The following is a 22,857-nucleotide window of genomic DNA, read 5'->3' as shown; positions in this document are numbered from 1 at the left end:
GCATGGCTGGAGCGGACGGGGCCCTGCTGCAGCTGCAGGCTGGGTGGCTGTGCCTCACCCTGCGCGGGGACCTGCGGGGCTGCCTCGGTGGGCGATGCTCCGCTCCCGCCCGCTGGTGCCAGTGCCCACTGTGATCTCCAGCTCAGGAGAATGTGGTGCAGTTCTGCTCCGAGGCTGTGCCCGGTGCCCCTGTGGACGTGCTCAGGGGTGCACAGCAGTCCAGCTGTGCAGCACATGCTAAGGGAGCACCACGATGTAGGAGCAGCCCTTTGTTGCGGCTCGGAGTGCATCGAGGGCGCCGGAGCCAATGCTTGGATTGCCTGGAGCAAGGCCCGAAGGGGGATCTGCTTACATGAATAACAAGAATATGCAGTAAAAATAGTTAATGCTAATGATGTTCTGAAAGGGATATTAAACTTGCTGCTCCAGGGCTAAGCGATCTACAGCTATGAGAGTCCAGAGTTAAATCGAACGTGCTGGAAAATGAATCCAGATCTGCTACTGGATCAGGTGGTGGGAGCCCTGAGACATAATGATCTCCTGGAGTCATGAATTTGGCATTTTTCAGGCTTTTGCAGATGGACTTCAGCTGATTTCTGAGCAGCAGTTGTTTACTTATAAAAATGCCTAGTAACTGAATGACAGCTTTCTTGTGATAGATGATTTAAAACAGAAAGCTTCTAAGGAGGGCAGCTTCCCTGCAAAATCCATGCCGGTTTTGGAAAAGGTACGGGCATTTGTGTGTTCTGTGCCTCCTGCCTGAAGTACAAATCTCTCCCCTTAGAAAGTAAGTCATTAAAATCTCGTTTGGGTGACCATGGACTAGGGAAGAAGCAGGGGAAGGAAGCGCAGATAGGACAATCCATTGTGGTCCTTCCAGCTGCCCAGGATATGTCCCTTTGCTACGGAGTGGCCACAGCAAATGGCTACTGGGTGTACTGGTGCAGTGGTTATGGGCTGGAGTGGAAAAAAAAAAAAAAAGGGGGAGGGGGGGGGCACCTGTCGTTCACAGGTAGATGAATGCACTTGTTTAATGCTGTGCCTCCTGAGGCACCTGAGCCAGCCCTGGCCACCGTCCCACCTGGCATGACCTGGGATGTTGCTGGGACCAGCCTGTGCTTCAGGAGCACGGCCCTGGGGTGTGCGGAGTGTGGAGGTGCCAGACTCATCAGGAGCGCCGGGATCTGTGACCTGCCCTGCGGAGCAAGGGGACGTGGGCCAGAGCAGGACCTGGGTGTTTTCTGAACGTTCTGGTCCTCTCACAAGGATGTTTGCTGTGGCCAAGGTCATCCCACAGGAGTGGCACTGCCACTGTCGTCCTGCTGGGCAGTTTCTGTCCCTGCAAAGCCGCATTCCCCAGCTGGTCCATGTCCCTGTGCCGTTGCTCGGCCCTGGCAGAAGGTTTGACCAGCCCAGCCCATCTGTGGGCCACAGCCACCTCTGGGAGTCACCACCTCGGTACCAACCGGTTTGTTCCATTTTCCCCTCCCCCATTCCGGGTTAGCTGTAGGAAATTATTAGAAACAGGAAATAATGGAAACACGCTTTGTAAGTTGGGGAAGGGGTGATGACACAAACGAGGAGAGGTGATGCATTAGAGGGGGCAGTGACTTCTGCAGCTGGAACAGGCTGAGGGGAGCACTCACAGACCTGGCACCCCAAAAGGGTATATGGCTCCAGGTGCTGGTGTGCAAGAATTCTTGAGCCCTGTTCCTACCATTGCAGCTCCATAGGAATGAAATAAATTTCTTCACCAAAGACTGAAGCCATCTGAAGGCTGCAGAGCAGTTTAGCTCCCTGACTCAGACCCAGGAGAGCAGCTGCTACAGGGGAAAGGACAGGATGGTGACCCTGGCCTTGTGGCCATAGTGGATCTGGTGGGACGTTGATGCTGGGGTTGGCCAAGGGGAAGGGAATCATTCCAGGAGAGCAATGGGTGCAGAAGGGGCTGAAGCAGCATGCTTTCTGCCCACCCTCTGCACATCTGGGTTCTCAGCATCCTCCCACCGACCCCTTGTTGGGCCCAGGATCAAGAGGGATTATTCACATATTTGCTTGTTATTCTGAAGTTATTCAATTGTTTCTGGAATAGCTGAGTCTGAGCTGGGATTTTGTAGGGATTTTGCAAGAGCCTCTGTAATGGACAGAAGTTGTTCACTTCTCAGGAATTCTCCAGACCCAGCGGTCTAGGGAAGCTTCTTCTGTCAACAATTGTTGATGGTGTTGGTTAGCACCAACTCTTCCGTCTGACAGATCCTGCTACTCTCTTCCAGGACTTTCATTTACAGGAGACTTCTGGCAGCCTGCTGCTTCCTAGATAGAGAAGCCAACAAACAGTCTGTTCCTTCTCCTCATCAGACTCATAATGTCATCTCTTCACAGACAGAATCTCATCTGTTGCTCAGCCTTGGTGGAAGGTTGCTGGTTTTTTTTCTCCACTTCCTTACCAAACCATTCATATTCTGCATGTATTGTTGGGAGACCCATAACGACTCACCATGATTTTTTTCCTAAAAAGATGGTAGGGAATAGGTGCATTTGGAAATGTGGGTCTGATTTTGATATTTAATTTTTTTTCCCATTTTCCCTAAAAGAAAAGAACTATGAGGCAGGCTCGGAGCAAGCTGGGGTTGCTGGAAGCCAAAGATAAAACGTCCACAGCCCTCCCTCAGAGGGCATAAACTGTGTTTAAGGCTATGCTGTTGCAGCGGGAACAACTCCTTTGTGTCTCACAGAGCTTAGTAGCTGTTCTGCCATCATTGCTCTTTGAAGTGCAGGAGCAAAATTAATTTCAGGAGAGAAATAAATGGATTTAGAGCAAGGATGAATTTGGCTTCTTGTGCCACAGGAATGCAAGAAAACACCCAGCAACAGAAAGCTAGACAATGCAAACCTCACATGAATCTGGGGAGAAATTTTAATCCAAAGTGCTCACTGACCTTCACTGATGCTCCCCTTCATCTCACCAGTATTTTGCTCTCCTCAAAGCCAGCTCCACCACTGGCAAATCTTCAGAGAAGCGAGTTCTTACACAAACAGGAAAGCAGACTCCCTTCCCACTGATTTAGGTGGTGTTTCCAGTTCATGGCCAGACACAGGGGCAGGGAGGTGTGTTTGCCCCACGACCAGTTTTGAGACTGATCTGGGAGAGACTAATTTCCCAGGTAGGCAGATCTAGCCCTTCCTGTGTGTCAAATTCAAAGCCAGCTCAGGGCAGAATTCAGAAATTTCATCTGGTCGTCCTGTGGGGAATGATTTGTGGTCCTGTATGCTTCACACGACGCATCCAGGGGCGTCCGAGCAGTGGACCCTGTCACCAGCCTCTCATGGATGCATTTCTCAAAGACTGCCCGGGATGTAATTCAAACCCATTTCAATTTAACGAAGTGAAATTAAACATGATGATATCTGGGACAGACCTTCCTGGATCTTCTCCTGTGACTGTCACAACTCCTGCAGCAGCATCTGAGATCATCCAAGCACGAAGGGACCCAAGCCCCACCGCTGTCTTTGATCTTTTGTTACCCAGCTGGGATGTAAATTGGCAGAAGCCATGCTGGAGGCAGCAGGAACAGTGAACTTGTTCCACCTCTACAGGCTGAACGAGCAGGACAAGAGGTGATTTTAGGAAAATAAACAGCTTGTCGGGATGGTGAGAGGACAAAGGCTGGAAGGAGCTGATAGGGGCTGAGGTGGGATGGCAGCGGAGGTGAGAGTGATCTGGGGAACCCTTTGCAAAAGCAGCCAAGGTGGCTTAGGTGCTCCTGTAGCAATTTGCCTAGTGGGGCCAAAAAGGAGCTGAAGCCAAAAGGAGGGTCTGCTGGCCTCAAGCAGTTGAGCTGGAAAACCGGGCAAGTTGGTGTGGAAGTCACTGGGGGTATTTTGGGGGTCCTTTTTTACTGAAAGGCCAGAATAATTAGACTGTGCAATCCCATTTCTGTGGAGAGACAGAAACCGGAGCTTGTGCCTATAAGCGGCCTGGACAAGCTGAAGGGGGGACCGGCAGTGCAGCCTTGTTAGGCAAAGGTGAGCTCCAACGTGTGGTGGTGAAGGGGGTCTGGCATGGGAGCTGGGGATGGGCTTCAAAAGGGAGCTCTGTAGGGTCTGGGGCAGGGGGCTGCACTCCGGAGCAGGGCAGAGGGCATGTTGACTGGGTACACTGGGAAAGAGACCCTTCTTGTGCTGCTGGCCTTGACCTGTTTGCAGTTCAATGGGAATGAGCCGCAGAATTACAACAAAGAAGTTTTCCTGATGGACCAGAAAAGCATTTGGACATGCTTTTTCCATGGAAGGCCAGTTTGAGCCTATTATAACCCACAGCACATCTCCTAGGTGTAGGGCTTGCTGGTAATGTGTATATATTACTCCTTTAATAAAAGCAAATGACCACAAGGAATGCGTCCATTTAATCTTCAGCTTGTATAACCTGCAAAAAGTGGAAAGGGTAAACACTCGGCTGATGTTCCAGGCCAGGAGGTTTTCTCCGCATGGATCTGGCTCACGCACCCAGCCTGTTCCTGACACGCTTCCAAGAATCCCTGTCTGAGTCCCAAAAAGAAAAAAACCCAACTACTCTGTGTCGAGAGAGGCCAATTCAAGACCCAAGGTGCACGCGGCCTGTGCTGGTCACATTTCCAGATTCTGAATCATTTCCTCCACGCACGCAGCCATCTCTCTCCATCTGGGTTTGGGCTCCAGCGCTCTGGTGTCTTCTCTTCCTGAGCTGTGCAGCTTTGCGTGCTGCCCTGGCTGTGTTTCTGGGGATGGTCGGAGGTGAGTCTTTGGTGGGCTGTCAGCAGAAGCATCCCTTGGCGCTGCTGGGTTCAGCTGCGGGAGAAGCTGGCTGCCATTGCTGTATCTCCTGGGGCAGGGTAGGTGGAGGGTCTCTGAGGAGCCGTCATGCACAACCCCATTTGGGAGGAGAACGGACAGAAATCTCTTTGCCCACTGCTGGGTTTATCCTGGGGTGACCCCAGGACCTCCTTACCCCTGGGATACCTCCTCCCGCTGCTCCCACACCCATGGGATGGAGACAGCTCTGGGTGCAGAGCTTGGCAGGAGGGAGAAAGATGGGAGCAAGGTGGTGACTTCCCCAGCCAAGGGTGAGTGCTGGCCTGGCCCAGGAAAGGGGGCTGCCCCCAGCCCTTGCACGGCGGCCCCGAGCCCTCGCGTGGCTGGAAATGCGCTTGCTGCTGGGTACGGGCTAGGAGGGACTCAGGCTGGGAATTATCTGCTTCCTTTCCAGTCCTTTCCTCTGCTCACACCCTTGTACTTCCCCACCATGCACAGCTAGTCCCATGTATTGTGGCTTGGTCATGAAACAGCCTAAACAGAAAGATAAAAGGGAGAAATCTTGATTAGATCCTGTATATTGCTTAATATCCTTAGAACAAGGAGAAAACAGTTTGGGTTTGGGGAGCATGAAGGTGCAGGAATATGCAAACTGAGAGCTGTGAGGGCAGTGCACGCACACATCCTGACAACCCAAAAATACTCCGGCTGATGCCTAGAGGAAGAACTGTCTTTTACAACTGAACAGCTGCCAGGAATCCTTTTTGGCTTTGCTGGCCTCTGTGTCATCCTGCACATTAGATACATCTTGGAGCTACTGCATGTGGGTGCATCTGCACTAGGTTGAACTAATCAGGCCTTTGAGAATTCAGGTATCCGAAAAGCCAACCTGTCCTTATCGAGAAGAAAATGTTTGCACAAGGGGAAGTGAAAACAACATGGAAAGAGGTGAAATCACTGACTTCAGGAAAGTTCATCACTAAACATTGCCCTGCAGGACTGAACAGTGGCATAACTGCATGGACAACAGGCACTGCTGTGTTGGGTGTGAAACACAAGCTGGCTGGGGGAAATTGAAACACACTCATTTCTTGAAAGCTTTATGTGGCATGGGTGAAACAGGAGGTGCCCGTGTCCGCCTGGCCGGGGCCGGCCTGCCGGGCTTATCGATGGGAGCAGCCCCGGCGCCCCGAGTCCCTGCGCCAAGTGCTATTTTGGCTTGGCCAAAACAAATGGCAGTTTCCCCTCTCTTTGCAAGTTTTAAAACATAGGTTGTCATGTGAAGGAAATTGTGCCTGACGATGATGAATGGTTGTGAAATACCATTTGCCAGAAATATTTCTGGATTCTGCAATTTAGTTGCAAATTACAGAACTCCAAATGCAGCCTTCTGGGGAGGATAAAACCAACCTTCCCCGGCCATGCTGGCGGTCATACCCCTCTTTTCCCTTTTCCTTCACCCATCTCACTCCACCCAGCCATTTTTAGCTCCGGGGCATTTTCAGAAGACAACATTCACCCTCTGACAGCGGTGGCTGGGATACGCTGTGGGAGCCGGGCTGCAGGCGGAGGAGCTCTGACAGCTCACATCTGCTGGCGGTCTGGCCCCACACCCCATCCGAGCTATTTCAAGATGAGCAAAACGGAGTCGTTGGAAATTGTGGGTTAGTTCAGCAGTCTTGGCTATCGTGCTGGATGGCGCTGAAGTAGGCATAGCAACAGGAAAGGAATGTTCCCTGTAAAAAGATAACTGTGCTTTGCCGAGGACGTGGAACAGTAAAGTTTGTTAAAGCAATCAGTATGTGTCATAATGTTTATTTAACTGAGAGCAGGGACGATGGAAAAGCATTGCAGCTGTGGAGAAGCCCAAGAGTGCTGAGGAGAGGAATGGGGAGCATGGATTTAGTAGCTGTCTTCCCCCGAAAAAGAAAACAAGCTGCGCTATCAAGCAATCGATGGGGCAGATAGCAGGAGAGTACACAAGGTAGCTGACTGCTAGCCCTTCTGGAGGGGTGAGGTTAGAGTTTTATTATCTGAAGTTCACTTTCAGGTTAACAGCTTTGAGGATGTGGTTGCAAATCTAAAGGGAACAAAATTTAATTCTTTTCTAAACATAAGCTATTTCTGTTTGAAGGCAGATAACCTTTTTGGCTGTGTTATTTGCCAGTGGTAGATAGAAAGATTAGAGCAGTAGAGTGATGCTTGAATTCCTCCAGCAAATGAAGGGGAGAACTTGACACCACAGAGTCAATGTGGGGCCAAATTCTGCTTTAGCCCATTTCCTGGGGAGCCCTTGCAAAGAGAAGCTCCAGCGTGACTCCTTCTGCAGGAGGCCAAAGCAAGGCAGAAACAAGGCACTCGGTGATTTGTACAGCAATAGGTGAAATCAAATATTCAGCCCAGTGCCCTGGCAGCGGGATCTGCTGGGCTGCAGAGCAGTGCCAAGGGATGTGGGAAACTTTCTGGGCTTGCTGCAAGAAATAGACAACACCCCCCAAAAAAACCCCACAACAACAAACAAAGAACCCCACCCCCCACCCCCAAAAAAAATAATTGCTCCATTTTTAAAAACAGAATTTAAAATTGCTTTTGCTCAAAATTGGAAATGATGTGAGTTTGAGGGTTTTGTTTTTCTTACAAAACATCAAATCTGTTTTGGGAAATGCAAGTCTTCACTCTGAAGATTGTATTTTAGTTGAAGGCAACATTTTTGTATTGATAAGGGGGAAATTATTGTCTCAGTTGTTCTTGGGCCATCTAACAGCGAGTCAGCCCAAGTACTTGCAATACCTTGAGTAGGAAACAACGCTGCGGTGGCTGCCCAGGCTGGAGCCATCCTCTTCCCCTTCCAGCTCTCCGCATCGGTGTGTGAAGGAAGCCTTGCAGAGCCCTCCCTCTCAGACGCAGGTCGCTGGCTGCCTCCAAACTTGCTCTCCTCTTTTCTCAAGATATACAGCCCCTGTGACACCTACCACTCAGCCCTGCCTTCACTGGAGAGCTGGCACATACATGTTTCCTCCAGGGATCTGCTGGAGCAGCTCTGCCATGCACATTGCTCTTCTGCTCCTCTCTGCCAGCTCAACCGTTATCTCTGTAACAAACTCCAGGCTTCCTGGTCACCCTGCAGAAGAAAAACCATAAAGCCCATTTCAGAGACCAAATTGCCCATAATTTACATGCCTCTCCTCACTTTGAAACGCAAGACGGCTGATGATAACATCGGGAGTGACAGAAGTGGTATCTGTTGCTAATTACAAGCTGACATTATGGTCAAGCAGAGCCATGGGGCCCCTAAAAAGCTTATTCAAAGTTGCTTTTCTCCCACTTCAAACACAGGCTGGACACAATGCCAGGCATTTTCCACCTTCAGAAGGAGCACTCCCTCTGAACTGGCCTGGCAGCTCCTTCTGCAGAGGAAAATTTGCTCAAAGAAGCAGCAGAGGTTACAATAGCCTGGTCTTCACGTGGACCGAGCTGACCCTTTAATGTTGTAATTTGTTCATTTTTCATGGGGAAAAACAATAGCCATTTTGGTTTCCAAAACACCTTCACCCTCACAGGCTCTTGCAAGCTGTCCCAAAGCCTCACTATTCCCACAGCACATCTGGGAAGGGTCACCACTGTCAGGTGGTCAGCGGAGGCACAGAAGTGCAGTGGGAGCCTGAGGCTGCTCCATGTCGGAGGAGCACAGTGTGGGTGCCTCGGTCTCTTTACCCCAGCCACCAACCTGCCTTCTTCCCTACAGCTGGGGAGAGGGCTCAGAAGTGTTGATGTCTATTATTTTTTTGCTGTAACTGCCAGACACTCTGTTCCTAGCACTATGCTCCATAAAATTTATTTTTTCCACCCCGCTGTGTTTTTCAAGCGCTACTTTCCCCTGCACAGTTCTTGCTGATGCTTGCCCCGTGGCTGCTCATAGGACTTCTGTTTTTCTGAGGCTGTCAGCATTCACCAACACCGACCTTAAAGCAAGAGCTCCGGACGAGAGGTCATTGCTTCACTTTTGCCCGTGTGCAGAGTGCTGTCCCACCCTGCATCTCCAGCAAAGCCGATTCAGTGACCCTGTTGCCATGTGGCATCTCCCTGCACCCAAACCTGCATTTGCCCTACTTCTGCTCAGTGCAAAGCAGCACCGGTTCCTTGACAGCGTGTTTCAAACATTAATTAAGCTGATGCAACCCCATGCAGGGACATTATTGCCAGTTTAAACCCACCTCGTCTCACGTTGGGCTGCAATGGAGGGTGTGTGAGCGTGGCTGGGTTACACACAGTGAGTTAAAAGATGCTGGTGGATGGTCCTTCTGTGGCTGCTACAAACATCAGCCCACAAGTCTCTAGGGTGCTGTTGGGTTCCATGCTTCACTTGATTCCTACGGGCTTTCTTTAAGCGTTTGCTATCCACCAGTAAAGCCCTGGTACAGACACGACAGAGCTTTACCTGAACTGGAGCCATTGTTTGGATGGAGTTACAGCTGGTAGTTCCCATTGATGCCTAAATAATCCCTGTAACCAAAGTGGACACAGCTTCACCTTTCTACCTCTGAAATAGGATGCTTATCCTGTGAACTGAATTTGCTGGCAGAGATGTGGCATCAAGTCGTGAAAGGTGGGAGGCAAACAGTAGCCCCTTGAGCCCAGGACCACGTGGCTAGTGCCCTGACCCACAGCGGGAGCAGCACAGGCGGGCACTAGCCGGCTGAAGAGTGCCGACAAGGTGCTGCTTTTTCAACCCTCGGTGCAAACCAGAGCATAGGTCTGCTGGGGCTCACCAGCGGTGGTAGCAGGGCTGTGGATCTGGTTCCTCCCATCCTGCAGCCGCGGCAGGGCTGTGGAGCTGTGCAGCATGGTTTGCTCTTTTTGCAGATCTGACAGCCTGCGAGGGAGGGGGAGCAAGTCAGGACAGGTCTTGGGGTTACCTGAACCTGGATGCAACCTCTGGGGTGTGCAGGCTGGAAAACGTGCACTTTGTAACACCACATCCCTGTAGTTTTGAGGGAAGCAAGGGTGTGGAAACACATCCTCTGCCTTCCTCCTATGCAAGGAGTCCCCTGTCATCCCTGGCCCCAGAGCAGATCCTCCCCCTTAGCAATCACTCTGCCCTGGCTGTGGGAAAATCTTCCCTTGCAGGAGGGAGGCAGCACTGGGGGGCACGGGGAGCTGTAGGGCGAGGCAGCTGCTGCCACGGTGCACAACCAGAGTGGTGAAAACAGGGAGCTGTGGTCGGTCTCTTTTTCCAGGTAACAAGCTTCAAGTTGTGCCGGCCAGGGGGGGAGGTTAGGCTGGATGTTAGGAAAAATTTCTTCACTGAAAGGGTAGTCAAGCATTGGAACAGGCTGCCCAGGGAGGCGGTGGGGTCACCATCCCTGGAGGCGTTTAGAAGCCGTGTAGATGTGGTGCTGAGGGACGTGGTTTAGTGGTGACCTTGGCAGTGCTGGGTTAACGGTTGGGCTCGATGATCTTAAGGGTCTTTTCCAACCTAAATGGCTCTATGATTCTATGATTCCTATGCCCTGTGGGACTTCTAGCAAATCCCATTAAAATTGGTGATTAAATTCCCATTAAATCTCCCCACTGTGCTTTCTGGGCTTTGCCACAGCCCAAACTGAATTCCTTCTTTCATCCTAAGGACAAATGAACGATTGTCCCACTGAGCTCAGTGGCCCTCATGTCTCTGGTATAACCTTCAATTTTTTCCTGCAGCATTTGCCCTTGGCTGGATGCTGCTGTGTAGGCAGCAAAATTTCATCCTGACCACATTTTCACAGTGACATGATGTGGTGCTCCATGGAGCTCCCTTTGGGACCTTTCTCCATTGTCTGCTGTGGAAAAAGTGTCTTTACCCCCAGTCTATGGAAAGAGGCACCAAAAATAAGGCTTAGGGGACGCAGCAGTCAATAAGCATATGGATCTGGCACTGCGAACCTGGTTCCTGTAAGAACTAAAGGAGAACGTGTCCAAGCAAAATCTGCAAATGCTCCAACTACACAGCGGGTAGTAGGGCCAACACAAAGAGCTCTCTGCACCCTGCCTAATGGGGGGTAAATAAAAATCCTTGTAGAAATGTTGCTGGTATGAATTTTAAGGCATTCATTCTGTTTCTTAGATTCTTGGAAAACAAACTCCTTGGAGCATATCGCACTGCCAGTCCCAGCCTCCAAGCCTGCCCAGCGGCATCCCCATGAAGGGGATGTCCCTCAGCACCAGTGTGTCACATCTCAGTGGTCTGAGCTCTGCTGGTGAAAGGCATTTTGTAAAGCTTCTGCTGCCCCAGCACCCCATCAGGGCCATGCAGATCTCCAGCACCTCCTCAGAGGTGTGCCACACGGGCTGGGAAAGATGATTGCATCAGGGATTTGGATGCCCAAGTAAATCCTGGCAGAGGCTTTGCTGCAAAATGTGAGGGTGGGAACATGATCTTGTTTTCTGGTGGTGAAAGGAGCAGAGGCTCATCCGTGCAAACCTCCAGAGGTGCTGGTCTGCAATCCTCCTGGCAAACAGGGATTGCCCATCACAGCAGAGAGGGGCATGGTGGGGTGGTCTCCCTGCAAGAGCCAAACTCTCCTGGGGCCCTTTTCCAGTTTCAGGGGAGGCCACTTGACAAACACCAGGAAAATCTGTTGTGAGATTTGCTTGGTTTATACAATTAATAATTAATGGCTCATTGACAGCTGCACTATGCAGATAAACCTTGCCCTTCCAGAGAATCATGGAATCATGAATGCTCAGGGTTGGAAGGGACCTCTGGAGATCATCTAGCCCAACGTCCTGCTGAAGCAGGCTCTCCTAAAGCAGGTTGCACAGGATCGTGTCCAGCTGGGTTTTGAATGTCTCCACCGAAGGAGACCCCACAGCCTCTCTGGGCAGCCTGTGCCAGGGCTCTGCCACCCTCAAGGTGAAGAAGTTCTTCCCCATATTCAGATGGAGCTTCTTGTGCTGCAGTTTGTGCCCCTTGCCCCTTGTCCAGTCGCTGGGCACCATGAAATTGCCTGGAAGGACAGACAGAGCTTGCTGTGTTGGGTTTGGTTGCAACAAATCACACATCAGCTTTTTAGCTCACCAAATTCAAGCATGAAAATCGATGACTTGGGCAAACTGCACCTCGGGAACTTTTGCCAGCACAGTGATGTCAGTTGGGGTGTGGAGCCTTGGGTTCCTTCGGTGACATTTCCAGATGGACTAAGAGCTCTGGCAGACAGCCTTGGACTCTGCTTTCCATAAGGACCCATCTCATCCCACCCCTCCAGCAGGATTTCTGTCCCTTGGCTCCTCCTGCTCCTCACCTCCAGCAGGTAACTCCCCTGCAGGGAGGCTGGCTGGTGCTGCGGTACCCAGCGTGAGCAGGAGCAGCTCAGGGGCAAGCACAAGCCCCCTCTGCTTTGGGGGCAGATGTCTCCAGGTTGGGGAGTGGTGGCAGAGCAGGTACATGTTTTTGCACCTGAAGTCACTGCATCTGTTGGGTCAGTGCAAATGAGTAAGAGTTTAAATGCTCCAGCTAAACTGTCACAGAGAACTTTCCCAGAGGAGTTTATTTAGTCTGCTGAGCTGCTATAACTGTAGGTAGACCCAGCAAGCTCTTTCTGGGAGAAAATTTCAGCCTAAGCTTTTCACAGTGGTCCTGCCATATGTTCCTCTGTGGTCACCTGTGAGGTGGTGTGAAGGTGCTGCTGGCTGAGATCGCTGCTGCCCCAGGCTGTGCTGCCATTCACTTGTGGGAGTGGGGCAGGTGGGGGGTATGAACCTGGGAATGAGGTGGCAGCCTGCTCCTCCCCTTCAGGTCTATTAAATCAATCAAGCCACTTTACCTGCAAGTTCATCCCTGCTTGGTCCTTGTTTCATAGAGGTAAGTGCCTGGGGACTGTGTGTCTGGTGGGGGGTGGGGTGTTTGCTTGGGCACCTGGTGGTGGGTATGTAGCTTGGGGTAAGAGAAGCTGATACGGTTTTCAGAGGAGAAATAGCATAGCTGTAATTAACAGGAGTCATCAAGTTTACTTGTCTTGAAAGCAGTTGGGCCTGGGGCAGGAGCCCTGGGGTTGCCTTCTTGGAGAATGCTGGTTTTGAAAGATGTTGTTTAATCCGTGTGAGAGCTGCTTGTGTGATGCTGAGTGTGAAGCTGGCACCTTGGAATAGCTTCCCTTTGCCTGTGGGCTTGTTTCCCCTGAGGCTGTGGGATAAAAAGGACCATTTAGGCAGATAAGGACAGCATAGCTGGGATGAGCGCTTTGTTTTGGTTTTTATGTTTTGTTTATTTGCTGGTCTGTGACTTGCTAAGTATTGAAAAACCGGAGGGTTCCCTAGAACGTGGCTAGCGTGAAGCGGCTCTTGCTGTCCTGCCTTTCCTCGCTCCTGAGCACTATTGTGGGTAACTGGAAGAGGCAGGAGCTGCAAGTAAAGGTTCATGGTCATCTTGTACCTGGTCTAGGGCTGGAGGGGAGCACATGGGTGAGGGCATTCAGTTTTGTGAGGCAGCAGCCTCCCTTTGCTGGCCGTATGGAAGTGCTCGTCCACATGTGCTATAGACCACCAAACCCCTTGTGGGGTGCAAAGCTAACTTCAGAGGCTTGGAGATCTACAGCTGTACTTGTGAAGGAAAGAACAGAAGAGATGAGCATTTGGTCCCTCCTAGACAATGATAGGGGACATATTTTGCAGCTCTCCTGGGTGATCTCTGGAAGCAAATCCTCTCTTCCTGCCCCTGAAAGCATTTTTAACAAGTACCAAACGTGTTCTGTCTTTCTTTTGGGAAACCAATGGTGACCTGAGGCACCTGCAGTATGGATTTTGTGCGTCCAGAGAAAGACAACAAAGCTAGTGAAGGGTCTAGAGAACATGCTCCTGTGTGGAGCAGCTGAAGGAACTGGGGCTGTTTAGCCTGAAGAGGAGATGGTTCAGAAAGACATCACTCTACAGCTACATGAAAGGAGGCTGTAGGGGGTGGGGGTGGCGGGGTCGGTCTCTTCTCCCAGGTAACAAGTGACAGGATGAGAAGAAACAGCCTCAGGTTGTGCCGGGGAGGTTTAGACTGGATAGTAGGGAAAAACTTCACTGGAAGGGTGGTCAGGCACTGGGGCAGGCTGCCCAGGGAGGTGGTGGAGTCACCATCCCTGAGGTGTGTAAAAGCTGTGTAGATGTGGGGCTTAAGGACAAGGTTTAGTGATGGACTTGGCAGTGTTAGGTTTCTGGCTGGACTTGATGATCTTAAGGGTCTCTTTGAACCTAAACAATTATAAGATTTTAAAGGGAAAGACAGGTGGCGGTTGCTGCCCTAGGTTTTGGGCACCCCCTCCATAAAGCACCCAACTGTACGGGGAAAAACTAGGGGATGGCTGGGGTTGCTGACCTGGACATTGCCTTGTGAGCGATCAGTGTTCAGCCCTGAAGTGGAAGTGGTCTGTGTGGGACTGGTGGGTGCTTATGAAAAATTGCAGGCAGAGGGATGTACTTGACTGTTCCCAGTAGCCACCAGGGTGGCCATCCCATAGGATGGGGATGAGCTCCCAGGGAGCCACTGCAGTACCAGGTCCCTTGGGCTTGCTTGGCTCTGCAGTAGGCTTCATGAGGATGCTCTGGTGCATGTCTCTGCGTGTTATTCCCTCTCTGTGACCACAAAAGCAGTTCTCAGACAGCCCTTAACCCCTATGGCAGTAAATACTAGTACGTACATGTGTACATGCATGCTCTGCCCTGGAGGAATGCTGGAAGCTGAGTGCAGGCTGCAAAGCCCTGTGATGGATCACTGCTCTGCTCAGGAAAGGCTGGTCCAGGGTTGAGCTAATTCTGCAACAGTGCAGAGATGCAACGCCCTTAGCAAGGCGAGAGGTGTCAAACTGTAAAAACCCGTGACTACCTGACTGAGGGCTTGCAGGAGGAGCTGCTTCCCCACCTGTGTGGGCTTGCTCTCTACAGCAGATGCTTGCTGCAGCCAGCTCGGGCAACTGAGAGTTGAGAAAAGCTCTCCTCAGCTCTAGTTTTGACTTGGTGCCTGGCCCCTGGTTAGTCTGCTGGTTGATGGGGGTGATGCCGTGTAACCAAAAGGCTTCGTCACCCCGTGCTTGCAGCCTGCAAAGCCTCTGGCTCGGGATGTGTTGCAGAGTGCATTTGCAATGCATTTCACAAGCTGTGGCGAGGGGCTCCTGTGGCGCAGGATGGGTCCCTTTCAGCCCAGGTGATTTGAATGGATCTGCTTTTTGTCTTGAAATGTGTCTCTAGCTGTGGCTTATCCTTTCCCTGTTCTAACCCCCTCCAGCTTGTTGGGCTGGGGAATGTGCTCTGTGAACATCTTTCCTGGATGTTTGAGACGGCTGAAATGTCAGATTGACCTTTTGAGTTTTTTCTTTACTTGAGGAAGAAGGTTTCTATACAACTCGTGTCATGAATCAATCCAAAGGGATGCATTTTTCTGCACCAGTTAAATAAAAGACCATTAAACCTGACAAATGTTTCCCAGCTTGCCTGTGCTTTCACGTAGTGTTCAGCTATAAATATGATCTGTGCTTGTAACAACATAAACAACATGCTACTCAAAAGCAGGAGTGACTATATACACCTCTCTTTCTATATTTCGTGGGCAGCTTAAAAATATACACACAGTCCTAATATGTTTACTTAAGCAGGAAGCAGACAAATAGTTTAAGATAATGTTTCAGCCTATTGTGAGTTATATGCTCTGCCAAGATTGTTTCCTTTATGTAGTAATTTTTCAAACACAAAGAGAAAAAGCTGAAAAATCTTGTCAATTCCTTAATTATAGGAAAGATTTGCAGGAATTTCCACTGCATTTCCCTCTCAAAGTGACATTTGAGACGGCTGATAAGGGGAAAAGGAGATTAAATAGTCCTAATTCTTTTCATATACTATGGGGACTAATTCCTCTTGCTCTCACCACCACGTCCAGCTGACTGGCTTGCTGCTGATGTCCCCTGCTTTGGGAGATCTGAGGGGTGATATGAGTTTGAAGGCCTGGAGAAGGAGGGGATCAGTTTAAAGAAAGAAGATGCTTAATTTGCAGGCAAAGCTTATTCCGGATTTGGTCACACCCTGTGCTTATGCTGGGCTTTCCCCAACCCTGCTCTGCTGAAATATCTTTTGGCTGACATCACCAGTAAAATGGGACATCAGAGCGAATTTTAAATGGTATGGTGCTGGGGTGCTGGCAGATGATGAAGCCTCATCTCTGGCAGGGTGACCAGTGGTCTGCAGGCACAGCCTAGGGAACCAGCCGAAACCTTTCCATAGGCTTGGAGAAGGGCTGAGTGAAGATTCTCCATCTGTGAACACCACCCCAGGTTGGGCAAATGACCTCTTCTCTCCCTTGTAGGCAGGCTTGAGTAGGGTGACTTGGGAGTGGTCCTCTATGTCTTTGTACCTGGCTGGAGGAATGAGTCTCCATTGCCACGTCCTTCCCCTGGCTGGTGCAGTGAGATCTGGGGCAATTTTCCTTCCATCCATCCCGCAATACTCTTGTGTTACGTGCTTTCTGGGGGGGAAAACCCCCAGCCCCATACCCAAATGTGTTTGAGGAGCCTGCTGCCCTCCAGCCCTGGGGCACAGTCCCCTGCCCTACCCCAGCCTGCAGCAGGAGCCCAGGCGAGGACTTCACGCCAAAAATTGCAAAATGCAATGAGCCGACAGGCTCATTGGAGCCAAATTCTGCCCTCGGCCATGCTTGAGCACCCGGGGTGAATTTTATTTTTGTCTCCAGGTCGGTCAGGACAATTATTTAACCTTTTGTGCACTGTGAGTGCTGCCCTGGTGGGTGGGGGAGCCCCCCGAGCTTGCTGGGTGCTGGGAGCAGGGGGAAGAAAGGCAAACTGTTTAACTTGCGAGATGCTTAGATGGGCTACAAATAGCTTGGCTGGTGCGTATTCTTCCCCCTCATCACCCCAGTGCGTGTCTCACCCGGCACCATGGGAACCCAGAGGGACCACCGTCTGTGCCCATGGCAACGGCTCCTCGGGTGCCATTCCTCCTCAGACCCTGGTGCCGAGCAGGGCTGTTGCAGTGGCTGGAGACCACAATGAAGGTAAAGAGGAGAAGCTTAGGACTCCTGGTGTCGGGAGTAAATTAAAGCTGGGTGAAGAATGAGGATCTGATGGCAGTTTCCCCAGCCAGGGATCCTGTCCTGAGTCAATGGGGACACTCAAAGCCTGAGGAGCAGCTTTGTGGGGTGTCCTAAATCTGATGGACAGCTCTCTGATAGGCAGATAAAAGGCAAGGATGTATAAGGAAATAATTGTGATGGGACTGGGGCCTAATTAAAAAGGGGTTTGTTGGTCAAAAGTGAAAAGAAAACCGCAGCCTGAGAAAAGGCCACTGGGAGCAAACAGATGGGATGAACTCTGACCCTCCAGCTGAGAGGGGAAAGGGAGGTGGTGGGCAGCCCTGTCCCCTGCCAGGGTCTGTGGGGGTCCCAGAGGCTGATGGGCAGGACTGAATGCAACCTACTGGCTGCTCCTTCCAAGTGGGTTCCTCCTTGGGATCCTCCTGCAGCAGCACATGAAGGTGCCTGCTTAGACCTGCCTCTGGGAAGCAGGGAAACGTGATGCTTTGGGCAAGTTCTCCGGTGCCCAGCAGGGTCTGCGGGATGCAGGTGCCACAACTGCAAGGGGATTAGAGGAGATGTGCCAGACAGCTGTAGGGCTTGCTTGCCTGGCTCTGTGAATAAAGTGCTTTTAGGTTGCTACTCTTACAGCTTCCTTAGGACACATTGACCCCAGTGTGGGGACATCCGAACTGCCCTTGCAAGGGCTGACCCCAGCCTGAGGCATTTCATAAAATCCCCTGTGGCCTCTCCTCCCATCCAAACACCACCCAAATTTAGAAAACTGTTTTATCTGGGTCCCTGACACACCACCGCTCTGGGTGTAAAGCTATACAGCATCATTTTTCCACCCATTGATGTGGTGTAAACACGGCAGCGGGTGCAGTGACCCTGGCTTGGCTGCAGTGAGTCCCAGCAGGGTCTGCACGGAGCTCCTGTGTACTGCCCCCCCCCAGTGCGGAGGATCTGCTGGAGGCGATGGTGGGAGCTGCAGGGGACGGGGGACACATCCTGCTCCCCGCTCCCTCCAGCGCTGACCCTGCAAAGGGCTTGGGGCTGCCGGCAGGAGCCGAGTAACTGACACCGGGTGCAGTAACAGCATAACCGTGCTCATTAGGGCTGTTTGTTTTTTGCAGTGAACTGTGTGTCACGCTGAAAACTGATAGTGCAGAGAGAAAACAGTGTCCCTTCTTCCCCTACCCCACTCATGGAAACAAAAGACTTTTTACTTTTTAAGAGATATGGGTGACTTGGTGAAATAATAAAGGAGCTGTTAAAGAAGCAAAAATTCCCAAGTAGAGAGAATAAGTAAAGGGTTTATTATTTTATTTTTTTTTAAATTCCATTCTGTTTTCACAAAGCCCAAATGCAAGCCTAGCAGTAAGCGATGTGTCCCTGCAGTGTTCAGAGGGGCTCGTGACAGAGAGAGAAGGTGGCACAGGCGGCACTGAGCTGAGCCCGGCCATGCTGGCATGTGGACAAGTCCCCCCAATCACTCAGTTGTTGACTGACAGCCTTGTAATCCCATTGAAATCACCACTGAATGGACCAAGGGACTTGGAGATGTGGCTTGGGTAAGTACCCAAATTTCCTGATCCTTACAGGAATGTTAGAGCTGGCAAAAGAAGTTTGGCAGGAAACGGGCCATCTCTGAAGGTTTCTGCTGCCTTGTGCTGCTGCTCTGACTGCTGCTAGGAAAGGCCAGGGGTTGTGACACTGGAAACCTCCGACAGCTCTGTTTGCATTTCCCTCTTCACTTGTAAATGCCCTCGGTAGGTCGGAGATTTGTGTGGAGTCCTTCTATATTCAAGCCAACTTGTGTGCATCGATGGTACCACGACAAACTAAAACAGAGATAAAATTAAACGTAAGAGTGACCTTTCAGCAAGCAGAAATGACTTTGAGTTGCACTTTTCTTAAAGGACAGGTGTGTCCAGCACCCTGGCACAGCTGGGTAGGGCAGTGTGTGTCTCTATATAGCCAAGTCTTTTTTGCGCTCGCTCTATTCTAGTGGCTGCCTTGCACCTCGATCCGTTGGGTGAAGTGCCCTGTGTCTGCAGTCAATGACAAAGCTGAAAGGGAGCTCTAAGCATTTGCCCTCTGTTCTTGTTTTGGCTTAGTCTAATTTACTCTAAAAGGCTCTTTTGGCTGAATTCCCCCTCCATGCCCTACCTACCCTCTGCTGTTTCTGTCTGCCTTTGCTCAGAGGTGCCGCCAGTGCTATCTCGGAATGGAGCTGCAGTCAATGCGCTGATAAATCAGCTTGTGTTTGTTCAGTGTAAAGCATCGCACTGTTCCCAGCTGTACTGTTGTTCTTGGCTTCAAAGTGTCTTGCTGTTTTCTAATTTGAATCCAAGCCCTGGTTCCCGGGCTAGTGCAGCGGTCTGCCCATGTGCAGCCCGGTGTGTGCCAGCCAGACGGGACCTTGGCCCTGGCTGGAGGTCTGCAGAGCGAGTGTTTGGCGTTTCATCTGCTGATTGTGGCTCTGCACCTGGAGTAAGGAAGGCACGTGTCTAGTGAGATGGCTGAGCTAGAGTGGCCAGGGACTGGCAGACCAGATTTTGTTATGTGGTCTTGGCTCTGCCATGGGTATCCTGCGTAGATGAGCTGCTCTTCAGTGGCCAAGGTGTAAGGCAAGATGAGGATGATAACCCTGATCTGTGCTGCAAGAGTCGCGTAATGGTGAAGGGATTATTTCTCAGCAATGCTAGAACCAATGTAAAACTGTCTTTTTAATTTTCCATTTAATTTTTCTTTTAATTGTTCTTTTTTCCCCAAAGTTTCTGATTTTCTATATAAGTGCACAGGGAACACACATTTAAAATCAGACTCTGCAGCTCTCCAAACAAGCCATAAATCTACATATTGATGTAGAATCAATAATTTAGTCATGTCAGCAGGATTTTAAATATTTTTTGAAACCTAGTAAAAGAATAAATTATAGGGAAAAATGTGCCAGCCTCAGAGGATGGCACTTGCCAGCCCATGGGCTGTATAAAGCAGTGTTCAGCGCAGCAGAGCTCTGCATGTGGAGGAGCTCGGGTAAGGAAATCTCGTATCCAGCATCTAGATATAATGCCCTTGGTATAATTCTCCTACTGGACTTCACAGATGCAGGAATGAGAGCCCAAATGAGAGAAACATCAGAAAGAGGAAAAAAGAAATATTACTTGGCTTAGGGTAGGTAAGGACAAACTTTGGAATATGGAAGGACTGTGCCGTTGCAGTGGTTGATTCAGCCTGGTGTCCAGCCTGGAGGAGGGTTATGGGCTGATTCTGGCACCTGGTTGTTAAAAATCTGGATTTTTCCATGGAAACAGTTACTGCTGACTGTCCCATTCACAGTTTTATTCATTAGTTCCAGGTGAACCCAGTGTTTTCCGTAGTAGCTGGCCAGAAGGGCTTTTCTGAAGGCTGGTCCAGGTGACTTGGTGTGCAGGAAACTGGATTTTGCCCCAGTTCAGAGCAAATGGTATTATAAGTTGACAGAGCAAACCTGCAGAAATGGCAAGTATCAGCAGTCACAGCCAGATTCATTAAATCACTTCCATTCGAATAAACACCCTAACTTATTGGGATTTCAGAGGTGCTCAAATACTAAGTTTATGTTGGATGCAGAGCAATGTTATCTCTGGAAAATAAATGTAGCTTCCGCTGGAGTAATGGGGCACAGGTCAGGCATGAGTTTTAATACTTTTTTTTAAAAAAAATTTGTCTTTTTTAAGAGCTCTTTGTTTTCATTCTTGAAACATGCTGTCCTGTGCTAACTACAGCAGAGCCCTGGAGTGAACCTGTGCCCACTGGCACCTATTTATCCCAGGTGATCTGCATGTCAAACCCAAACATAGCCCTTTCCTACAGGCTCCCTAGGTTAACTCTGGATTGATGCCAGAAAGATGTATTTAATCCTTTGATTTCACTGGGGTTTCCAGTCAAGGCAGTGATGAATCTAGGGACATGGAGCTAATTTTTATGTACTGTGGTGTCATCCTTGATTAAAACCAATAAAACTACAACAAAGCTATATCTGATTTTGTACGAAAACAGGTATTTTCATTTTTGGTGCTAAATGGTACAGGGATGGGGGTGAAATTTATATAGGACCTTATATAAATCACCACTTGGCATTCTTGGGCTTCTGCAGTCCTGGCTAGTGAGCAATCCTGCTCCCACAGCTACGCTGATGTCACTCATGTTGCATATACAAGGACATAAGTAAAAGCCATATTCACGATGAATTCCACCCGAGGACACAGTGCGAGCAGTGCCTGCCAACCCGGAGGATGAGGTCATTGCAGGAATTCTTTACATTCTGTTTTCTGCATAGGGTGCCCAAGCAACGAGAGTAAAACTATAACAATAACCAACAAATGGGAAGTTCTAAATGGCACCGGGTCTGTTTTTTTTTTTCTACCCCTGACCCCCTTCCCCAGCAGAATATGGAGAGAATGAACTGTTAAATTAGGTTCTGTCTTGATGGAGACTATATAAAGTCCTGCGAACAGCTCTGTTGCTCATTAGGAGTGTGTATATAAGGGGCTGCAAAGGCCCTGGCCTACTACTACTCCCAGTGGTATCCGTACTATAGGCCATGTGATGGGGAGGCTTGTGAGCTGCTCTGAAGCTCTGCCATCCGTGCTGTGGCTTATTAACCATAAATAAAAGTAATTCTGTGAGTCCTGAAACTGCTAGGGCTCAGTTTGCTGTTGATTGGTGTCTGGTGGCTCGTTCAAGTTTTATTAATTGTATTAAAACTGCAGCATGAGCTCCATCCTTCTTAGATGCTAGAAAATCCGGAGTAATAAGAAATGTTGCAAAGTAGGTTCCTCAGGGTATGACAGTGGTGGTTTTTTTTCCCCCTTCTGGTGGGGGGCTTGCCTAACCCCTTTCCCCTGCCTCAAGAAGAGATTTTCTGGTGTGCAAAAGACTGTTTTTTATGCTACTGCCTGCCTTCCCTGGGAATGGTAATTGAGCTCCTTTCTACTGACTTTCTTTTGCCAAACTTGAAGTAAGCTAATATCTCAGATCTGTAGTCCCTGTCAAAAGTGGATAACAGGCTCAGATGCTAGATATGATGAAACATGTGTACAGCGTGACTCCATAAACCTTGTTTCATTTGGAAAGTAGGATAAAAGACCTTAGTAATGAATGTGAATCCTTGTGATTAATGAGCAAAGCCAGAGAGCCTTCATTTTGCTCACAGCTATTCTGTGGGCAAAGGCTGTCTGTATCTGACAATTTTATTATTTCTGCTATTTGTTCTTTCATTTCTAATATAGGAGGCTTCGTAGTTTTTTCCATAGATATTGGGACCAAAAGCAACTTTAAATCATCCAGGCTGTGACCTCCTGTACAGCACAGGCCAGAGAATTTCAACCCTTATTGAACCCAATAACTTGCATTTGACAAAAGCATGTCTTCCAAAAACCCATCCAGCCTTGATTTAAAAGGCAAGACGTGGTAGCTGCCTTGGGAATTGCTAGAAAAATAAGGCTTCTGCAGCTGCCTTGGTGTTGAATGTTATTCTCAAGGGAGGGGGGGGAAACAACAACCCTAGCTTGTTTTAATGTCTCGGCAGCTCCGGTTTATGACCTTGTGCTGTTGGTATTATCCTTCAGCATTTAACAGCACTTTCCTGACCAGCCCTTGCTCTGGGTGTTTGTTATTCTGGGCACTCACACGTTTTGGGAGATGTCAGTCGGTGGGATGGTGGTGGGTCTGGAAGGGTTCGGCAGAGGTCTGACTTCTCTTCTAGTCACAAGCGATGGGCACCGCAAGAGTTGCATAAACACCTTCGCGCTGGGACACTTGCACCTCCAGAAGGTCTGTGGTTTCTCTTCTTCTCCAGGAAAAATTAAGGCGCTGCCTTGCTCCCTGGCCTTGCAGGACTCTTATCTACTTGGATCTGAGCTGAGGCCATGACTTCTTTTGGGGAGGTTCCCCAAACAACTGCCAGATGGCAATCGCATTCAGTTCCGCCGATCCGGCCAGTTTTGAACCACTGACAGCAGGGTAATAACTGCATATTC

The sequence above is a fragment of the Falco rusticolus genome, chromosome 1, assembly GCF_015220075.1.
Source record: "Falco rusticolus isolate bFalRus1 chromosome 1, bFalRus1.pri, whole genome shotgun sequence".
Classification (NCBI taxonomy): Eukaryota; Metazoa; Chordata; class Aves; order Falconiformes; family Falconidae; genus Falco; species Falco rusticolus.
This window is presented reverse-complemented; position numbering follows the sequence as displayed.